The 21,322-nt window shown below is 37.0% G+C and overlaps 1 protein-coding gene across 4 annotated transcripts in view; it reads right to left on the reverse strand.

Annotated features, from left to right (window-relative positions):
• The window catches only part of LOC138715231 (facilitated trehalose transporter Tret1-like), a 453,955-nt gene that overhangs the window by 81,140 nt on the left and 351,493 nt on the right, over window positions 1-21,322 (reverse strand). For 2 of the 4 annotated variants that reach the window (XM_069847932.1, XM_069847930.1), the window contains one exon: window positions 5,864-5,935. The exons of the other annotated variants lie outside the window; for them this stretch is intronic. The gene's annotated coding sequence lies outside the window, so the exon portion shown is untranslated. The remainder of the gene's footprint in view (window positions 1-5,863; window positions 5,936-21,322) is intronic. 4 annotated transcript variants of the gene reach the window in all.

The raw sequence follows: 21,322 nt of genomic DNA on the forward strand, positions 1-21,322 counted from the left end.
TCATTCTTTTTCCTGTCGACTTCTGCCAAATAAGAACATTTATTATGTGCCTTTGTACTTATTTTACTTGAAATTTACGAGACTTGTATTTCTATTTCAGTTTAAGTCAAAACCATATTTACATCCTTAAGCGTGTGCACTTACGTAATGTAATTTAAAACGGCGTTTAAACAGATCTGCTATATGATTAGATTATAACTTTTAACTTATGGACCGAATGGGGCTCCTTTAAGGAAGATCTAGCCGGTTATCTAGCGAGGATGGACGATAAGATTAGTGACTTCTCTGACTTAGAAATTGCTGCAATTATCTCTGCATATAAATATAATTTCCTCTTAAAACAAGGAAAGTTACCAGGAATGTGCCCTGGTGGAACAAAGACCTTGCCAATATGAAGAAGAAAACAAGAAGCCTACTTAATATAGCAAAAATAACAGGGCAATGGTTTCAGTTCAAGAGATCTAACCGAATATAATAAAGCCCTGAGAGAAGCTAAAAGAGACTCCTGGGGGAGACACTGTGAGGAAACAGAACAGGCTCTAGAACAGCGGTGACTAAAACTCGAGCTGCAGTGATTACATGCGACAGACAGCCTATGAATTAAGGAGACGAAGGAAAGGTACTTGGCATGAAAACTACAACCAGTGGAGGTTCCTGTACTAACATCTTGATCAATCCGACGAATAAAAATCTCAAGCTTTGCTATATCAGTAAAGTCACGGCTGTCATCAAGAGACAGTGAATAATATACGATTTTTCTTGCTTCTTTTTTTAACCTTCCTCTTGAATATAATCAGGAATTATCGAAATTTTTCTCTCGAACCGTGGTCGAGAAATTCGTAGTTTTTCAAAATTGAAAACTTCTTATGGACAAGTTATTTAAGCTATTTTAATCATTACTCTTTTAAGAAATTCTGTTCTATTCAAAGGCTTTAGAGCACGAGATATTTCAAACCCCATTAGGTAGCTGACTTCCTTACATTTATTTATCTCATCTTTCTCTTCCTGGCTATGATTTAAGGCATGTCAGTTGCTGGCGTTTAACAGTTCGTTGGCACATAATATTGAATCAGTTTTTCTACAATATTATTATTAAATGAATAACTAATAAATAGTTACCCTCACCTAAAGATTAAGAAGATTAAAATGGAGATAAAACCTAATAATTTTATCCTTCTAGGGAGAAGATCTAAAAATATCAATATTCATGCATGTACAGAAGAATTATAGAAACACATACTTAGTTGTCAGTAATAATAGAGGAAAGTGCCCTAAACCGGACTCCTCCCCCTAAAGCGGACCCCCGGTCTCCTGGCTCTGCATTCTCCTGAACTCTAGCAGAACTAAGTGTAAATAGTAGTTTAGGCTTCTACCACTCTGTAGCGGAGCACACACGTCGTCCGCTTCACTTGTTGCTTATCAGTCCTCAATTAAGTGTTTTGACAGTGGAAAAAGTTTTTACATTGTGCTACATTTTTCGTTTTTTCTCCTAGATATTGGCAGGTAAGCCACTCGACCTATATATATTCTTAAATGGTAAGGTTTAAGGTTATTTCTTGTCATTAAACCGTTTAATTTAGATGTTTGGTTAAAAATCTATTGAGTTAACAAAATGTTGTCCATAGTGGCGTAAACCGGACCCCCTTCAGTTGCCTAAACCGGACCCCTTATTTTTTCATGTTTAAAGTCTACCTGTATTTGTACACATTCTTATTCTATTGGAATTCTGTTCCAAATTTCAAGAGGATAATAGGGAAGGAAGAAACAATCTTTACAGCGTACCATTCAGGGTGGATCCAAATGAACTCCTTCACTCAGTGGTTTCGACACTTCATCGAGTTTGCCGATCTTAAAAAGGAAAAACCTGTGCTGTTGCTCTTGGATGGCCACTTTAGCCACACAAAGAATATTGATCTGATCAACTTGGCAAAAAGAAATCTTGTTACGATTGTGTCGCTGCCACCTCACTCTTCACACAAATTACAACCTTTGGACAAAACTTTCATGGGTCCCCTCAAAGTTCACTACAGCAAGGAAATCAGGCAGTGGTTAAGGCACAATGAACGTGCTGTCACTACAGCAGGAAATCAGAGCTTTCCAGAGAACAGAGAAGAATGTGATGTGACCAAACCCCAAGTTATTTGACCCAAATCAACCATCAACATCTTCGGCAGGTCAGGGTGTTTCTCTGTCATCAGCTACACTTGAGGATCCTCAGGGTTCCACAGCTTCTAAGACTAGCTCGTTTGACATCACTCCCATTTCAAAATTAAAAAAATGAGGTTCTCGAATAGGGGGCGAAAGACCTGCAGTTCTACGGTCATCACATCTGCGTCTTATAAAACCGAATTGGTGGAAGCTAAAAAAGGTAAAGAAGCCATGGAAGCTGAACAACAAGCACGGAATCGTGCTCAAGGACGCAAAAGCAATCGCGGCCAGGGACGTGGTTCAGCAGTACAGCCTTCAAGAAAAGGGAAAGGGCTCGTGGAAAGCGTCTAAATTTTGAGAAAAATGTGAAAGAATCAAGCACTGAAGATGAAAACAACGTGGCCTCTGGAATATATGAACTGGATCTTTTCTCAGGAATTTCCTCATCCAAAGATGATGCTTGGTGTATGTGTTTTGTGACAGCAAATTTTCGGAGGATTCTAAAGGGGAACTTTGGGCCATGTGCGCTATATGCTGGGACTGAAAAGGACATGAACATCTGCGATTTTTGTCGCTAAACGATTTAACTATGTTGTACGTTTTGTGTACCTTTTTTTAATACATCCTATATCTCTCTTTAAAAACTAAAACCTGTAATTGTAATATTATACTTATACTTTGTAACTAGATTATGTTTTCTCTCATTTAATACCTTTTCCAAATTTTTTAGTGTTATTTTGATTATTTTTACAAGGGGTCCGATTTCGGCAACTATTTTTCAAATCGCCAAAGTGTAAGGTTACTGAAAATATTTTTTTATACTAATTTTTAATTATATTTTCTAAAAGTAAAATCTAAATGGTGCATAACATTATAAAGTAAATATTACATGCCTTTAAAACATGATTTTTTACTATTTCACATTTTTTAAAAATCAAAAACAAAATGGGGGTCCGGTTTTGGGCACTTTCCTCTAATAATAATAATAATAATAATAATAATAATAATAATGATAATAATAATAATAATAATAATATAATATTATTCAGCGTGGCAATTAATGTTTCTATTATACTCCTAATTGAACCGTTGCGCAAAGTAAACATATTACATTTTGTCCGACAGAACAACAAAGAAGTTTCCCTTCTCATTCTTTACGAAACCACCTCTTACTGCTTGTAGAGGCAGAGTTTGTAGAGCGACATGACACCGCCACTGTTTGCCTTCAGTACGTGAATGCAACACATAGCAATGTGCAGGAAACTCCTCGTACCCGTTTGAATGTCTGTGATTAGGCCTACATGATGTAATCACGACACCCGCTTTGGTCACCGCTGCTCTAGAATGTGTCAGACTCCAGAAGGCTCTTAGTAGAAACTCTCGGTGTGCTGTTGGCAATCTCAGTTAGAAAATAGAGTAATTATAAAACAGCTAAGGAAACAATGGAGGAACTCCTCCTTGTCCACTTCCTTGGTTCACAAATAATACAGGAGCTTCCTGGTGGCTGGCACGGTCTTGGACTTCAATTCCCGAATTACAGAGCTTCAAGAGAAAACTGTGCCACTGCCAGGAGTATTATTAGTTATGAGAAGTTGAATAGGCTATGTTCTCATTCCAACCATACAAATCTCCAGTGCATGATGGAATTTTGCCCATCATGCTTCAGTAGGGATTTGAATTAATGTCTAAACATCTTATTTCAAGGGACAGTTTAGGATTAGGATACATACCAATGAACTGGAGGCATACAAAGGTGGTATTTATACCAAAACCAGGGAAATCTCTGAGCCTGGCTAAGTCCTAAGGTGTATCAGTTTCATGTCATTTTTACTCAAATCTCTTGAGAAATATATAGACAGGCATGTAAGGGAAAGTGATTTGAACACTCTTTCTTCGCACAAGAATCAACATGCCTATCGTGAAGGCAGATCAACAGAGACACAACTTTTTCAGATTGCACAACAAATGGAAAAGACAATTAAAGCAAAGGAGGTGTCACTTGATGCCTTCATTGATATGTATTTTCTTTTATTTGGTTATTTAACGACGCTGTATAAACTGCGAGATTATTTAGCGTCGATGGGATTAATGATAGTGAGATGATATTTGGCGAGATGAGGCAGAGGATTCGCCATAGGTTACCTGACATTTACCTTACGGTTGGGGAAAACCTCGGAAAAGCCAGACCAGGTTATCAGCCCAAGCGGAAATAGAACCAGCAATTCCGGATCGGCAGGCAAGCGCCTTAGCCGATGGGCTACGCCGGTGTCTTTTATTGATATTGAAGGCACCTTTGATAATACCTCCTTCATAGCTATCACTAAAGCTGCAAAGAAACATGGTGTAGATGAAATCTGTATCAGGTGGACTGAGTCCATGCTGGAAGGCAGAGTGGTACAATTTAGCTGCAAAGGTCATGAGAGGTTGTCCACAGGCAGGTGTTCCATCACCCATACTGTGGAATCTAGTAGTATAAATGGATTACTGGAAGTAATCAGTAATTTAGGATTTGAAATTACGGGCTATGCTGACGATATAGCCATCATAGTTTGGGGAAAATACATGAATACCATTAGCGAAGTGGTACCAAATAAGGTGACAACATGGGCTGAGAAAGGTCTTAGAATCAGTCCTCATAAAACAGGCATAGTACCTTTCAGCAGACAAAGAAATCTGCAGGACTAAGATCAATATTTCTTAAAGATGTAAAACTCATAATGGTTGAGGAAGCCAAGTACTCGGGGATAATTTCTGACTCTAAGGTAGACTGGAATCAACATTTAAACAGAATAATGCAACGAGCAAATACATGTTTTTGAAACTGTGAGGCGCATATACGGAAAAGAATGGGGATGAAGGCCTAGTATGCTTTATTGGATTTATACCAGGATAATCAGACCATCTACAATTTAACTCGGCCTTAACTCTGCCAGGTTAAATAAAGCCATTATTATTATTATTATTATTATTATTATTATTATTATTATTATTATTATTATTATTATTACAACTTATGGAGCTCTGGTTTGATATAAAAACGTCCTTCAAAACAACTCCAAAATCAAGCTATGCAGAAGTCAAAGAACGCCTGTATGGCTATAACGGGTGCCATGAAAACGACTCCCACTGCAGCTATGGAAGCACTCTTAAACTTGACTGCATTAGACGTAATAGTAATGGAGGAACCAAGAATGGCTCTCCATAGACTGCACAATCCTAAGCAACTGAAATTCTCTGATGCAGAGTCAGGTTTGTTGGAAATCAAAAGATTTATGGGAGATGACATACTGGGTATGAGATCAGATCATATTAATTCTGTCCGACATTACACAAAGAATTTTAGAATCATCATTGTTTCTGAACTTTGGAAAAACAAAACTCCAAAATTTCCTGAGAAGTCTTTGATGTGGTATACAGACGGATCAAAGACAGACTCAGGAACTGGATAAGAAGTTTATGGCATCAGACCAACGGTCAGCTTAAACTTTCCCTTGAGTAAACATGCCATTGTTTTTCAAACAGAGATATGCGCCATTATTCAATGCGTTCATGAAAATACAAGAAGTTACACAAGGGAAGCAGGTTCTTATATTCTCGGATAGCCAGGCTGCTCTCGTGGCTTTAAGTAGCCATATTATTACTTCAGGACAAGTTCTTAATTGCTTCAATATACTGTACTTTCGACTCTGGTAGAATAGAAAGAAGTTAAACTCACCTGGCTCTCGGAATACTTAGGTGCTCCGTCAGAGACGATTAAAAAGTGGTCCAATAGTCAAAATTACAAAACCTGGAACAGGACACCAGGTATCAGTCATGGGAAACAATTATTGGACTGTGCAACAAAAGAGCTGAAATATTACTTCAGTGTAATAGATTTTAGCTGAGAGTAATTACAGCTTTTCTCACAGGTCATGCTCCTGTGAAAAAGCATATAATATAATGGGTATACTTCAAGGTAACCTAGACTGTAGATTCTGCGGGAAGGAGACTAAAACAGCCCAGAACATCATTTGCTTCTGCGATGAATTGGATCACGGAAGATACTTTATCTTTGGGAAAGAATCTCTAGGACCAAAAGGTTTTGAACCGAGTTCTGTAACTCGACTGTACACCTTAGTCAAGGAAACGGTCTGATAAACCGGTATAAAATTAAACATAGGCAGCATAATAAGCCTAATCTAAGGCTGTGGTGCGATCGGAGAAATGACGGGACTAATGTGGGAAAAAAAAAAGTCAACAGGCAACATTTGCTACGAAATGCCAGCAGTACCAATAAATATATTAAGTCCGTATTTTATTCTTCTAAAAGTTAATGTAATGAAATTTAAACTTTTTAAATTTAAAATATGACTAAAATTTTAAGGTAGCGGCAATAAACGTTCAACTTGTAACTTTATAAATGGTAATATTTCAACATCTGAGTCGCGATACGCTAGCTTTCCTTTAATAATATATGAACATTATGTAATACACAGTAAAACATATAAATTAATCTTGTAAAGTTTTCCGGAATTTCAAATGTGTATTTTACGTTCAAACAATGACGTGCCATCAATCACGAATAAGAGCTAAAAGTCTGGCCTGTCCAATTGTTATACTCGACCGAGGCCAGTGGAGTCCTGCAGCCCGGAGCGCCACTTGTACTGCTCCTGCGTTCGTATAGCATCATCGCGATAGTTCACATTACGCCCGCGGCTCCACTCGCCTCGGTCGAGTAATACTAATGTTCTCAGTGCTATTTTTCTGCAGCTGGTCTGTTTCATTGTTATTAATAGAGGCCGGATTTTTGCATATTTAGGGGAGACCTGTCTATAGTGGTCCCCCGGGGTAAAGTGGTACCCTCTACTTATCTCTCCAGTTGGTGCTGCCATCTCCGTTTAGAGTTCCGTAGTACTCCCTTCTCTATCCAGCCATTACGTACGTGTCTGCTGAAGTGTTTGGACGTGTTAAATGATAAGATACATAGAAAATTCCATTTTTTGAAGATCTGATGTAAGGTAAGCTTCCTGTTTCATAGCACTGTACGTTCTGTCATTAGGAGAGTTACTATATAAAGTTATTGCTCAAGTAAGACCCAGTTCTATACTACATATTTCAATGTTTATCGAAACTATACAAGATGGTATCCGTCCGTAGCCATGACTTTGTTTAAAATAGAGCGGTCGGGGTAACGTGGTCCCCATTTTTTTCTAGGGGACCATTTTGCCCCAGAAATTGTTAAATTCGTGACTATTTCTTTGTTGTTGCAGAATACAGATAACATGTCTAGAAATCGACCCCGCAAAACTTCCCAATAGAGCTGGAGTCCAACAAAAATGCGCGAGGCTATCAGGTGTGTTAGGAATGGTGAAATGGGCTGCAAGAAAGCCAGCAAATTATTCGGAATTCCAAGAATGACTCTTAAGAGAAGAGTAATGAACTCGAACCAAGACACAGTTTTAGGTCAGTAAACTTTTGGAGAGGCTTATCTACGAGCAGCAACACCTACAAATGCAATAAATGGCTTCAAAAAATGAGGATTATATCCTCTTGATCAAGATGTTTTTGATGATACGGATTTCGCTCTATCGTTGCCTACTGACAGACCTCTCAATCATGTAGAATCTTCTAACGATTCAGAAACCTTGCCTGTTGACCCAGTTCCATCCACATCCTCAGATACGCCTAATGATGGTTCCATTATCATTCTTCCTGCAGCAATTTATCCCCAGCCTAGTTCATCCTTCACAGTAAATCTGGAAGATATCAGTTCTCCACCCAAATCCACTATTGCCCCTTCCCAAAAGAGAAAAACAGGTTCAGCTGAAATCCTGACCAGTAGTCCGTATAAAAATCAATTGGCTCAAGAGAAAGAGGACAAAGAAGCCAAAGATAAAACTAAGAACAACAAACAGTCCACAATAAAGGGAGTGTGGAGAAATATTATGAAAAATAATCACATAGAAACTAAGAAACAGCAACAGAAAACGACGAAGGTCGCTCTTCGTGAAGAAACAAGCAGCGAGGAAGGAAGTGATAATGATGATGCGGAGTGCATTTTCTTTAAGGACACATAGGCTATCGGTCAACCGGAGGTGAAGGATGGATACGTTGTTCATCACGCTTAGAATGGGCTCACGAGAAATGTGCTGTGTTTGAAGATGATGGTAGCGACGATTTCAAATGTGATTTCTGTGTAAATAAACTTAAAAAATAAAAAAAAAATATTATCTCGCACAAAGACTAGCTTGTGTTTAGAAATGTTTACAATAACTTCTTTATTATCCTAATTCTACTTTCAATGCTATGTTATTTTTTTAAACTAGGACAGGTTTTGTGTATGAATGTTGACAGCGTTCCTTTTTCCATTGTGCTATGTTCTACTTTCACTACTATATTTTGTTTTTGTCTTTTTGCAATGTGAATTAATGGTGCACTATTCGATAAAAACGCTTAATATAGATTTTTTGTCGAAAAAAATTCATAATATAACTGTAATCATTCATTTAGAAGTATCTTTATTTTTGGGGGACCACATTACAAAGTAGTCAATGTGCAGACAAACAAAAAATTCTTGATTGCATAAAAAATTGAATTAGTAAACAATTCGTAATGATTGCATTAAAAAGGAGAAGGAAACGTCTTTTTAGTAGCAAAGATTGTGAGAGGAAAACAAAGCTAATTTACGTTCTGTAGCTTATTTTCTCTTAAGGTGACCACTTTGCCCCAGTCTCCCCTACATGTTTTATTCCTTAGTTGCTACATTTGTATATAGATCTTTTGTTAAATTATTAAGTTTTGTACTTTTGTGAACTATATCAATAAATCTATCTGTCCTATTCCTTAGTTGCACATCATATGCCATCATTATACTGTATAAATGCATTTCAAGTTACTTGCAACCAAATATCAAGATTTTATAGCCATATATGTGCAAATTTAAGGAGTTAATTCATATTTCAATTTTTAGCGCATATAAAAGCATATTTTGTTATTTTTTTTTTAGCAATCTGGTGTTTAAACCAAGATTAAAAATACGGAAAAATGGAATAGAGAAGAAACGCAGACATTAAATGACGTTACAGTAGTAATATTTTATTTATTTCAATCTGGCAATATGCAGACAGTGCACTGTGGTCGGCGAATCATAGTGGACAATTCCGCGGCAATCAACAAAATATTCCATAATTAAACGCATTGCTGACTGAAAATGTATAATATTGTGACGTTATGGATAAAAGTTGAGACCTAGATCATATATACCCAGATTGCTCGGCCTTATAGGCTTTGACGGTAACAACTTTTGTCAGGTTTACTATGCTGCTATATAGTTGTTACAAGGAGTCACTTCATAACTCCCATTTGAATTGCATTAGCGACTGTACTGCCATCTCGTGTTCGTTTACGGCGGAAGGGTGGCGATCCTGGCGGTTGTTTTCTTCAAAGTGCTACCGATTTTAACATGGGGATGAGCTATCTGTTTTATATATATATATATATATGATCTAGGTTTGAGATTAAAAGAACATATAATCAAAACAACAATTATTCGCCTTATCGTCTACTTCGCACATGCATAAGATTTTGACAGTTCCTACGAGAACATTGCAATATGATCGGCGCAAAAGTTAAAGAAAGTGTTGATAGACTATTTTGCGCTCGCTAAACTCGAATTTCGCTGCCTGTCAACAATAATATAGGCACGACAATGAAACTTTCTGCTTTCTACTTGTCGACGTGGAAAATCAGAAAATTTTTTATTTATTATGGTGGTAAGTCGAAGAAACTTCTAAAGTTTGTGGAGTGCTTTGCATTATAGAACTCCTTAATCGCAAGAAAATTATTAATTTTGAATTAGTTTTTTTCAACAATGCCTAACGATAAATGTACCTGATGTGTAATGCTTAAGCAGTGGGTTAAAGGATACGCAACTTTCACAACTGATGGCGTCTCAATGTTCTTAGTATAAAGGAAAAACCATTACAAATAGTAAATTTCTTGAAATAAAGTATTTTTTTAAATTTAACAATGTATATTTGATAGTTTAGTGCTTATTTACTGGTTTTTAAGTGCATACGTACATGCATATTTTGTCGCTTTTTAGTGAATATGAATCCGCTCCCTAGTTATTAATATTGTAAATTTATTTAACTCACAACAATGGATTTTATTCTTCCAACAATAATTCCTTTCTACAATTCACTTTAAACGCTCTCGTCAACAATAGGTTTTTCACTCAACACAGGATTCGTTATAGCACTCTACTGACGACAATGACAATTTATTTGGACTATTACGAACAACAATGAACTGTTAATCTTAACTAATATTTACAAAGCACTATTTACAAATCAGAACTATCAGTTCTCAGTTCACAGTTCTTCTATCTCAGTCACTCGAGTTCACAGTATCTCGAACCACAGACCTTCAGAGACAGTTCACTGCACTCGAACTCAGGCCTTCGGATGCTGACGCAGTTGCGGACGCACACTCGAGTCGAACTCCGGTACACAAGACTGGCTTGCTCTGTTCACTGGCTTACTGACTGAACTAATCATGAATGACACACACACTCCTTCGCGTCCGTAATTTATAACCGCAGCAACGTAACCGAGAGACTTCGAATTCGCGATTTTTCCACTTCGACGGGCTTCTGGAAGAGTCGGGAAGGTCCGTTCCCCCTTCACTCCGTAAGCAGCTGCGCGCGCGATCTCCCTCGCCACGTAGGCCCTTTCCCCTCTCTCCGCCGCGCCGTCCATCAGTGCTCCGTGAAGCCCGCGCGATCTGCTCTCTTGCGGGACGCTGGTCGTGAGTTCGAATCTCACGTCGCTGTCACAATATTGTCGGTCCTATTTTTTTGCAGCTGGTCTGTTTCATTGTTACTAATTTGTAGTCTGCAGCCAATCTCTTCTGCAGTCTTGAGAGTCGTCCATTGCCAAATGTGCGATATATTTTACTTTAGCATACAACAATATATTAGAGAAACAGGCGTAACATTATCGCTTAGATAAGCCAAATTAATGGACATGTTTGGTATATAATTGTATGTATCCTATTGTAGAAACAGTATAATGAGTGTGCATTTCGTGCTGGACAGGGTAAGTAATGAGAAGACTGGGAAAGTTCATTCACTTAAAATTTATTTTTTTCTTAAATTGCTTAATTACCTAAACTGATTTATGGTAGTGAGACTTGGACTTGTGAGCGCATGGTAAAAGACGTATAGAAATAGCACAAATGAGGTTCTTCAGATCATTTGAAAACGTTATAGTTTTAGATAAAATTAAAAGCAGCGAGGGTCAATTTTTATTACTCTACTGCCACTTACAACGGACTCCTAACGAATATTCACACGTTTATCACTGGGATTGTGGCGCTGGAAATCAATTTAGAACACTTTTATCTCAGCCACGACACATTTCAATTTTTATTGTACAATATAAATGCAATTATCACTACAATGACACAATAATTCTTGCAGATAACACAGAAACAACTTCGGAAACGTTATTAACAGAATAGCAGTTTCACTTCACTTCCACTATATGACTCTTGAGTTCCAGCAGAGACGTAGCAGGGATGCCAATATCGGCAAACGAAATGAAACTGTGAGGAATGTTACAACAGGTGTGCTAAACGTTAGGAATGTTACAATAGGTGTGTAGCACGTTAGGTTAGGTTAGGTTAGGTTAGGTTTTGTTAGGTGTGTAAGTTAATATGAATGGTTACCACAGTTGGCGACACTGCAATCATTCTCCCACTCCACCTCAAATAACGTCACTACGACGGAATATGAACGCCTTCTTCCTTTAAGTACGACGATTTTCCTATATAAGTAAGGAACCTATTTAGGAACCTCTCCCAGTGATCACATAGAGTTTCTACTACTCCACACTACAAAACTAAGGTATTTTCAGTATTTGTTTTTAATTTCCTATAGGACTACTGGCAGTACAGTAATAAAAATTCACCGCAGAGAGATTAGGGGTAAATTAAAACACAAAATGTTTTAGAGGAAATTAGCGATTATCAAAAACAGTGGCTGTATCGTGTACAAAGAATGTCCTTTAGATAGACTTCTAAGGCAAGCGTATATTTATCATCTTGTGGGAAAGCGTAACCTGAGTAGAAGAACGAGATGGAAGAATTCAGTTAGCTTTGGAACGGGACAGCAATGAGCCAGCCTTCATAAGATGATCAGGAGGAATAATGCTAAATATACCAAAATAAATCATAATTATACAGTGATAATTTGAAAGAGATTCTTAATCTAGCTTACCAGTTAAATAAAAAAAGTCAATGTGTAAAGCAGGCATGTCAATTGATGCCCACAGGAGCAAGCGCGCGCTTTAGAGCCCAGGAGAGCCTGAGCGCTTTACAGCGGAAAGGAAAGACACAGACGAAAGAGGTAGTATATGCCGCTTGGTCGAGCTATATACAGGGATGGCCAGCACTGATCTAATGGATAATGGGAAGAGAACTTATTAAAACTGTATTCATGTTAAGTTTTAGATTTGTCTGGGAAGTATAAGTGCATTATAAGAATGTAAGTTTTAATTTTAATGTTCATTTTTCACAAGTTTGCTTTTTTATTCAAAAGGAATATGTTCTCAACTCTTTTTATAGAAAAGTGAAATTTTCAGATATGTTTGTTTAGTAGCCTTACAGAATGTTTTCGTAAATCTAATATACCGTATATACGTAGGCCTATTACTGAAGATAGTGTATTGAAAATTTTAAAAATATTCGCATGGAAATTGCTTGTAAGGAAATGAATTAACAAAGCAACTGCTGTTACATCATAAGCAAAATATACGTCCCATGTGTTGTAAAAATGTCAGCTCTATAGCTTCAGCAGATTTCGAGAAAATAATTTAGTATTCTGATGATAGGAAGTTGCTCACAAATATCACCTTAAAAGCATAATGCGATAAGACTTTTGTTATGTAACATTAGTTACACTTAAAACAGATACAGTACCTAGGTAACTTTGCTTCGTACTGTAATATTGTTTTGATTAGTTTATTGATTACTTTTGTAAGGCTAAAGATACCATCAATATAAATTCCAACTTATCATGTCATACTCAATCTCTTTCTTTGGAATATCACTTTCTTTATGAATGATGTGTTTCATCCACTTAATACAGAATAATATTATACTACTATGGAATTTAAGTAAATATTCCTTCTTAACTCTGTATTATGTTATTAAGATTTAAAACACAAGTGCAATATTAAGAAATCAGTGTTAGTACTTTTGTTTTACAGACAATATAGATATATTAAACAGAAAGAAGCCATATAAAAATAACGACATAAAATTTCACGTTCCGTTTGAAGTTTGTGCACCACTGTTTTCTTAATCCAACAGGTTGCTTATTCATATACACAACCCTTCCTGTTTCCATACTTAGCGCTTGCTGCCCGCGCACGACGTCAAGGTCAGAAAAATGCGCTTGCTTTGGCATCACTGGTGTAGAGTCTCTACGCCCATCAGAAGTGAAAAATTTTCAGCTGTAAATGTATAGTAATCTTTTTAAATGTTTATGCGATGGAAGACGATAAATTAATCGTTTCATTTAACACTTTTATATTCAATATTATTCATAATTTAAAAACTAAACAGTTTGTAGTAACTAATGTAAGAGATGAAAAATAAAGCACACAGAACCTAATTTATATTTTATAAATTGTTTTTCAAATACTTTATCAATTATGAGCATTTTTATTTGATTTAAAGCTTTTATATTGGGAAGTAGGATTTAATTCTACATCATTGACACTAATAAGGATCAGGCATTGCACTCGTTGTTTGTTGGCGGTGTATTAACATTTATTAAATCGCCGACACTTCGTAACAGTCCTGCGGAAAAAAGGTTAAAATTTTTATTTTAGTAGGTTATTTTACGACGCTTTATCAACATCTTAGGTTATTTAGCGTTTGAATGAGATGCAGGTGATAATGCCGGTGAAATGAATGCGGGCTCAGCACAGAAAGTTACTCAGCATTTGCTCATATTGGGTTGAGGGAAAACCTGGAAAAAAACCTCAACCAGGTTACTCGCCCCGGCCGGGAATCGAACCCGGGCAATCTAGTTTTGCGGGCAGACGCGCTAACCGTTACTCCACAGGTGTGGACAAAAAGTTAAAAAATGTCTGTTTCATTGTCCTGAATTCTCGCGTACGTTCCAGTCTACTCTTTTTCGTTTTTTTGCTGAATTTTCACCGGTTTATTTGCACGTTTTCTTTCACACCATGCTCCCGTTCGTTCAGCTCCTGATTTCGGCACATTTCGTAACAACTGAACAATGTAATTTCACTCGCAGGTTTCGACTGTATAACGTCACAACACTACACAGAAGACGCACTGTGCGGAAGCAGCCATACTCCTATAAGTTAATCAGGGGCGGCCCGTCCTTATGTGCTACACTGCTACAGGACAATGATAATTTTGCTCAAATAATGTATTTGCAATACCATAGTATTTGATCTGTCATTTGACAATTCCCGTGGTTGTGTTTATGACGCGTTATGGAGTGTTTAGTCTTCGCTCTTCGCTCTTTGGTGCCTCAGGGGGGGGGGTACGTTGTGCTACTCAAAGCTCTACATGAGAATGTAGATGCTCTGATTGGCTATTTTTACGCGGGGAAGTGCTGTAGTCAGCTTCAGCACGACACAGCTTGGAGATTGCAAAAGTAAAGCGTAACAAAAGAATGCTTGTTTGTTGAAAAACTCGGAACCATGAACAATGTATTTGGTAATTCAAGTGTCCGACTGCTGCTGCCATCTACTTGTTTTTTGAGGTTCCTCCTGAATCAGTCAGCAAGCGACGGAGAATGGAATCCCAGAAAATTGAAGCCAAGAAAGTATGTGACTGTATAATTCAGAAAACTACTTATCGTTTCCAGTCTTTAAGCTACCTAGACGCAACAAAATTGTAAACAGCAAATTTTTTGACAATTTTTCGCATAATTTTCCTGAACGCAAACTTGAAGTTGCTGTCAACAACTATATTTTACTGAATAGAAGAGTGTTAAAGACACAACTTGGAATTCTATTCGGAAGACTCGACTTCCGAAATATAGATGGAGCTATTCAATTGTTACAATACATAGCCTCCAACAATTCACAAGATCCATGCTGTGAAGAAACGAAGTTGTTAAATATTATGGTTACAACACCAATGACCACTGCTGAGCCAGAAAGATGTTTTTCTTGCTTGAAACGCATAAAAACGTTTTTAAGAAACACTATGTCCAGGATCGCCTCACTGCTCTTGCAATACTGTCAATAGAAAAGAGTATGATATCCAAAATGGAGAGGTTTAAAACCAAGGTAATTGACAAGTTCTGCAGTAGGAAGGAACGTATTATGAACTTCATATTTCGGCACTAAGCGAGTCTCAAATTAAGATAAATACATATAAGTAGTCTATATACTGTAGGCCGATATAGAGATTGTAGCACTCTCATTATTTTGATCACCAGCCGCTACTAAAGTTAATACATTAATGTCCGATTTGTGTAAATTAGTGGAAAACTGCAAATATTGACAACTTTATTTACTCCATAACATATCACCATAGCTACACAATTCCACGCAAAGCCCTGTTAAAACATGGGTCAGATAATTTTGTTTCACACCCTGTTTCACTCATGCTGTCCGTCGTTTGATTCCCGGGGTGAGCAATGAAATATACTTACTTATCTTCCATCTACGGGACTGTTTTCCTTTATCATGTGTTCTGTTTTCTGGTTCTGTGTCATGTTGACCACACAGTCAAAGAGACCGCAATGTGTGCCTGTCTAGTATTGGTGAAATGATAATACTCTCTCCTACACTGCAAATCAGTCTCAACTCAATGCCCTTTAATGTAATAAGTAGGGACGAGATTTTTAGGTTTTTAAGAAGTCCATTTTATTTTATTGGAATAGGTGAAATAGGTTTTTGTCCAAACTGTGAAAGGGGTAGCAAAAATTGTTAAAAATATACGCTAACACTCAATTTTACATAACATCTTTTCTCTCGGTAGTAAAAATGGAATCGTTTCCAATCCACTGTCGTAATAAATGTAATTTCACTTGTTTTGGCATAGTTTAAGAAAACGCAAAATATAAAAATCCAATGTTAACAGCAGAAGCACCAGAATAAGATAGACTGCACAGAGAATTCAGAAAAGTTCACAGCTCGTACCCGCACACGCAAGTTCACAGTCTTCTATCGGCGAACATGCCCAAAAACTTCACGAATTTCAACAATGCGACTTTTTCGCAGAACATTCACCTCAAGAGAGAGTTTAGTGACTTCATATCCTTTTACCGGCATGTCATATTTACGTTAAGTGGAAATTCCAAAATACATAATTACAGTCACAAGTGAAGAGAGTGAAGCGTCTGAAGGACGGTCCGCTATATAAAGAAAGGCGGAATTCCCTGTTAACCATTTCATTGAAAACAATAAAATACTGAAAGGGTAAAGACCGCAGATTGGGTCGCTTTCTCCAATGCAGAAGAGAATAAAAATTATAAGATGTATTGAAATTTTTAAATATATATTTATATAAAACATAGTAAATATAGAAAAATATATATTAATTATGATTTAGGTTTTCTTTTAGGTTCAACAGGATTTACATAAGGCCTATATGACTTATGACTAGGGCTAGGATTTTGATGAAATTGCATCTTTTTTCTAGTAAGCCAGAAACATAACCGCTTTAGTATTTATAATGTTATGTGATAAACTGAGTGTTTTAAGACATTTGTTAGGGCATTTTTTTTGCATTTTTTTCCTGTTTCAACTCATAAGTGCATCTTTTGTGTTATTCGGACATTTTTGAGGCATTTTTATTTAATTATGGCCACAAACCCCTATTATTAACATAAAATATTGTTTATTTCCTTTGATATTTTGTCTACATATTTTGTCCATTAATACCCTTTATTTTTTACTTGGTTATTTAACGACGTTGTACCAACTACGAGGTTATTTAGCGTCGATGGAGTTGGTGATAGTGATATGATATTTGGTGAGATGAGGCCGAGGATTCACCATAGATTATCTGACATTTGCCTTACAGTTGGGAAAACCTCGGAAAAAACCCAACCAGATAATCAACCCCAGCGGGAATCGAACCCGCGCCCGAGCGTAACTCCGGATCGGCAGGCAAGCGCCTTAACCGACCGAGCTACGCCGGTGGCTAGTACCCATTATTTTGTATAATATTTTAATCGTTTTTCTATACAAATATTGCCCTTTCAACGTAGTACACCCCATGTAATGGATCAGTCCAACCATCCCTTCAATATAGACTCCTCTATACTTGCTAATTCCGTATAAGAGTGGCCTTGTGGTAGACTACATGGAAACTACATCAGGTAAAATAATTAATTAAAGTGTACCACTTAGAAAAAATTCTGTAAAATTAAATAAACTTAAATGTTGGTACTAGAATTTAATTTAATTACTAGTCTAAATATTAAGTAGCACAAAACTCCTTTTCCTACTAAGCCAAATTGAATGTAAGATAAATTTTTAGGGAATTTTTAAGGGCATTTTTGAAAGATTTTTAGGTCATAAATGCATTGTTTTTAGGATATTTGTTATGATTTATAGGTCTTCAAAATCCTAGCCCTATTTATGATCATGATTCGGAAAATTATCTAAGAAATGATGAGTTTGGAAGTACTTACTTACTGGCTTTTAAGGAACCCGGAGGTTCATTGCCGCCATCATATAAGCCCGCCATTGGTCCCTATCCTGAGCAAAATTAATCCAGTCTCTACCATCATATCCCATCTCCCTCAAATCCATTTTAATATTATCTTCCCATCTACGTTTTGGCCTCCCCAAAGTTCTTTTTCCCTCCGGCCTCCCAACTAACACTCAATATGCATTTCTGGATTCGCCCATACGTTCTACATGCCCTGCTCATCTCAAACGTCCACAATCCGAGGCTTATTTTGAGGTTTCGTAACAAGCTGTTTTTTTTAGGGTGATGGGTTGTTAGCCATTGATGAGTTTGGAAGTAAGAAAAAAATAGTCCTGTCCCTAGCAATAAGTCTCCGCACATCTACACTGCCGAACTTACAGCTCTACGGGAAGCCTTAATATCACATATCACGATAAGAAACAGCTCCATTTTAATTTTCTCAGACTCAAAAAGTAATATTATCCATGCAATTACAAACACTCACATCCATACTTGTTATTCCTGGCTGGAGATTAATATCAAACAGCACTGTTATACCCTGGCTCAAACTAATTCAATAAAATTGATTTGGATCCCGGGACATTCCAATATAAGTGGTAATGATATGGCGGATAAATTGGCTAAAGAGGTAACAACACAGCAACACCATAATTTATTTCAAATTACCCTTCAAGATTTCATTCTCCATCAAATCGAACATATACCAGAATTATCAGGTGGATTCCCACAGCCCTGGTACATGAGAAACAACGTTAACAGACCGTTTATTTCCTTCATCTCATGTTTGAAACTGAAGACGACACATACTCCCCAATATTTATATTGAATCACCACAGTGCAATTGTCAAAAAGCCATAGGGGATACTAGTCATATATTTTTCCAATGTGACCTCCATATAAACACGCAATTGACGATTTAATATACAATATAGGCAAAACTCTGGGCTACGATCCATGATAACTACCAGATACACTTTCAGGAAATGAAATTCTATTGGGGCGTATTCTCTATCAACATATGAAGATGTGTAAAATGAAATTGTAATCATAGATCGAGTGGTAATACACTTATGGTTGTAAAAAGCGCCAAATACGGGACGATTTGCAAACAGAAGGACGCCAAAATCTTCCCTTCACAAGGAGGATATGATGAGGATGATAAAGTCTCTGCACTGCTGACCGTGCGTCATGGAGTGGGCAAACAAGAAGAATGTGTGCAGGCATAGATCAAGACAGTAGCGGCAAGTTTACATCCTTTTCAATATTTAAAGAGTTCAATTTTATTAACTTATAACTAGGCTTCGTATTCCAGCTACCTATAAACGGGAATGAAGTTGCCTGATTCAAAGTATATGTGACGTCACAGCGCAGGTACAGGTATGTTCGTATAAAAATAGTTACGCATCCTCTGCCCTCTTCCTCTAGAACATGAAAATCGGGACGCAGCCATAGTGAGCAATCTTATCGATCACTGCCCTTACTAGTAGTTTTAGGGCTACTTAAATAACTACATCTTTGTGGCTGATTGAAGGTTCATTGCAGAGGATGTAATATTGCGGGGCATAGTTGAGGATATTTGAACTAATATTTTTACTATCAGTATAGACAACATTACATATAAATTGTGTAAAATAAACGTAAAAGTGACAAAAAAAACAGTGCACTGAAAAACACTGAAATACCAAAAGGCACAGAAAGTGTGTTGAACGTAATAAAAAAGAACCAGTACCTACCATAAAAATCTAAAAATTATGGACATATTAACTCGACGTTTAGCATGGATTTGTGTAGCCTACCATGATGTTCAATGCCAACATCCCAATTTTATTAATAAATTAAATAATCTCCATTTTAGGAAATTTCTAGAAAAGTACATAGAAAATTAGTGGGTTTTCAGTGATGAGTGAGATGCAATTACCTAATGAAACACGAAAAAATATCACACAATAGGATTATCTTGTACTACATCATGCACCAATAACGTCATGTGCTATTGAAAGAATTTCTTGCAATATAAAACCATTTCAAGTGACATCCGCATATGTTCAAATTCCGTAACTTACGAATGCACGTTATTAGGCCTATTAACTGAAAAGATCACGACGAAAATGAACATCACGGCTCAAGCATGTGTTTAATAGAATAGCTTCAGAATGTCGGGAGTTGACTGTACTCCATGAACACGCAGCGATGATGTGTTTGTTTAAATCTTATCCGTTGCATAATCTGTGTTCGGCATACTATATACCCAACGTGTCTTTAACTTCAGTCTTTAGGTAGTTGGATTACGAAGCCTACTTATAACATTATATTGCTTTTAACGTATATTGAAAATCGATACAAACCAAGCGAGGTGGGCCAGACGGTATTCGAGAGGTACCGCGTTCAAATCACTTGGCCGACCAATCTCACTGGGGTTGTTCTTAGTTTTCTTCAGTATATAAAATCAGTTACATGAACACAAGCCAACTATAACACACGGCGATAGAAACAGAAACTCAGTAATAGTCAACGGCCTACTGATATACCCAAAAGATCCCACACGCGCGATTTGACCATAAAATATTAAAGGGTGTGTAAGTTAACGCATATACAGGGACATCATTCTGTTTTTACTTCAACTTTTATTGTACCTGAGTTTTTTAATGTACTTCACTCCCACTCCTTCTACTAACGAAGTTCCTCCAACTGCCCTCCACACAGAACCAAGGCCGCAGTACTGAGTTAGTGATTATAATATGTTTCAGAAATATGTTCGCGTTTTCCAGTGACGAAAACTTCCAATATTGAATCATATTTTCGCACAGCTACTGTCGTCCGTTTGCCTACGTCGCATCCCGATTTCCTCCACCTGCTTCTGCTCGCTCCACTGTAAAGACTAGTGGCTGGGCTTTCTTAGCTCTTTTCTGAAAACATTAATTTCTGTTAGGAATTAGTTGGAAGTCTACGTAATATTATGCAACTGTTTAAAATAACTTAAATAAAAGGGCCTCGTTAAGTAATTAACTATCACGTGATTCCCCCCTTTCTACGATCCTGCGACATAACCACTTGGACGGACAGTAGGTAGCATGTCTGAGTAATTTTATCTGTGCGGGTCGGGCAGAAGTGAAGACTGAATTTACAGTGCCTAAGGTACTCTTTTATAGAGTAGGTACAGAATTATTTCAACATGAGTTACTAAGTATGAAGGACGAAACTGGTAATTGGAATTAGATGCAATAGTCTATAGTGCGATAATAGGCACAAAAGAACTGAAGCCTGTATCGAAATGAACGGCCACCATTTTAAAAAATGTGTTTAAATATCTATATTATGATTATTTTTCATTTTAACTTCATTCTCTGTATAGTACGCTAATGTGCTGTAGACAGTATAATATACACTGCATAATGAATACATTCGCATAGATAACTCAGTTCGTGAGTAAAAACACTTATTGTTAATACTGTATTGTTTTCTGATTAAACGAAACCTAATG

This window comes from Periplaneta americana, chromosome 15 (assembly GCF_040183065.1).
Source record: "Periplaneta americana isolate PAMFEO1 chromosome 15, P.americana_PAMFEO1_priV1, whole genome shotgun sequence".
Lineage (NCBI taxonomy): Eukaryota > Metazoa > Arthropoda > Insecta > Blattodea > Blattidae > Periplaneta > Periplaneta americana.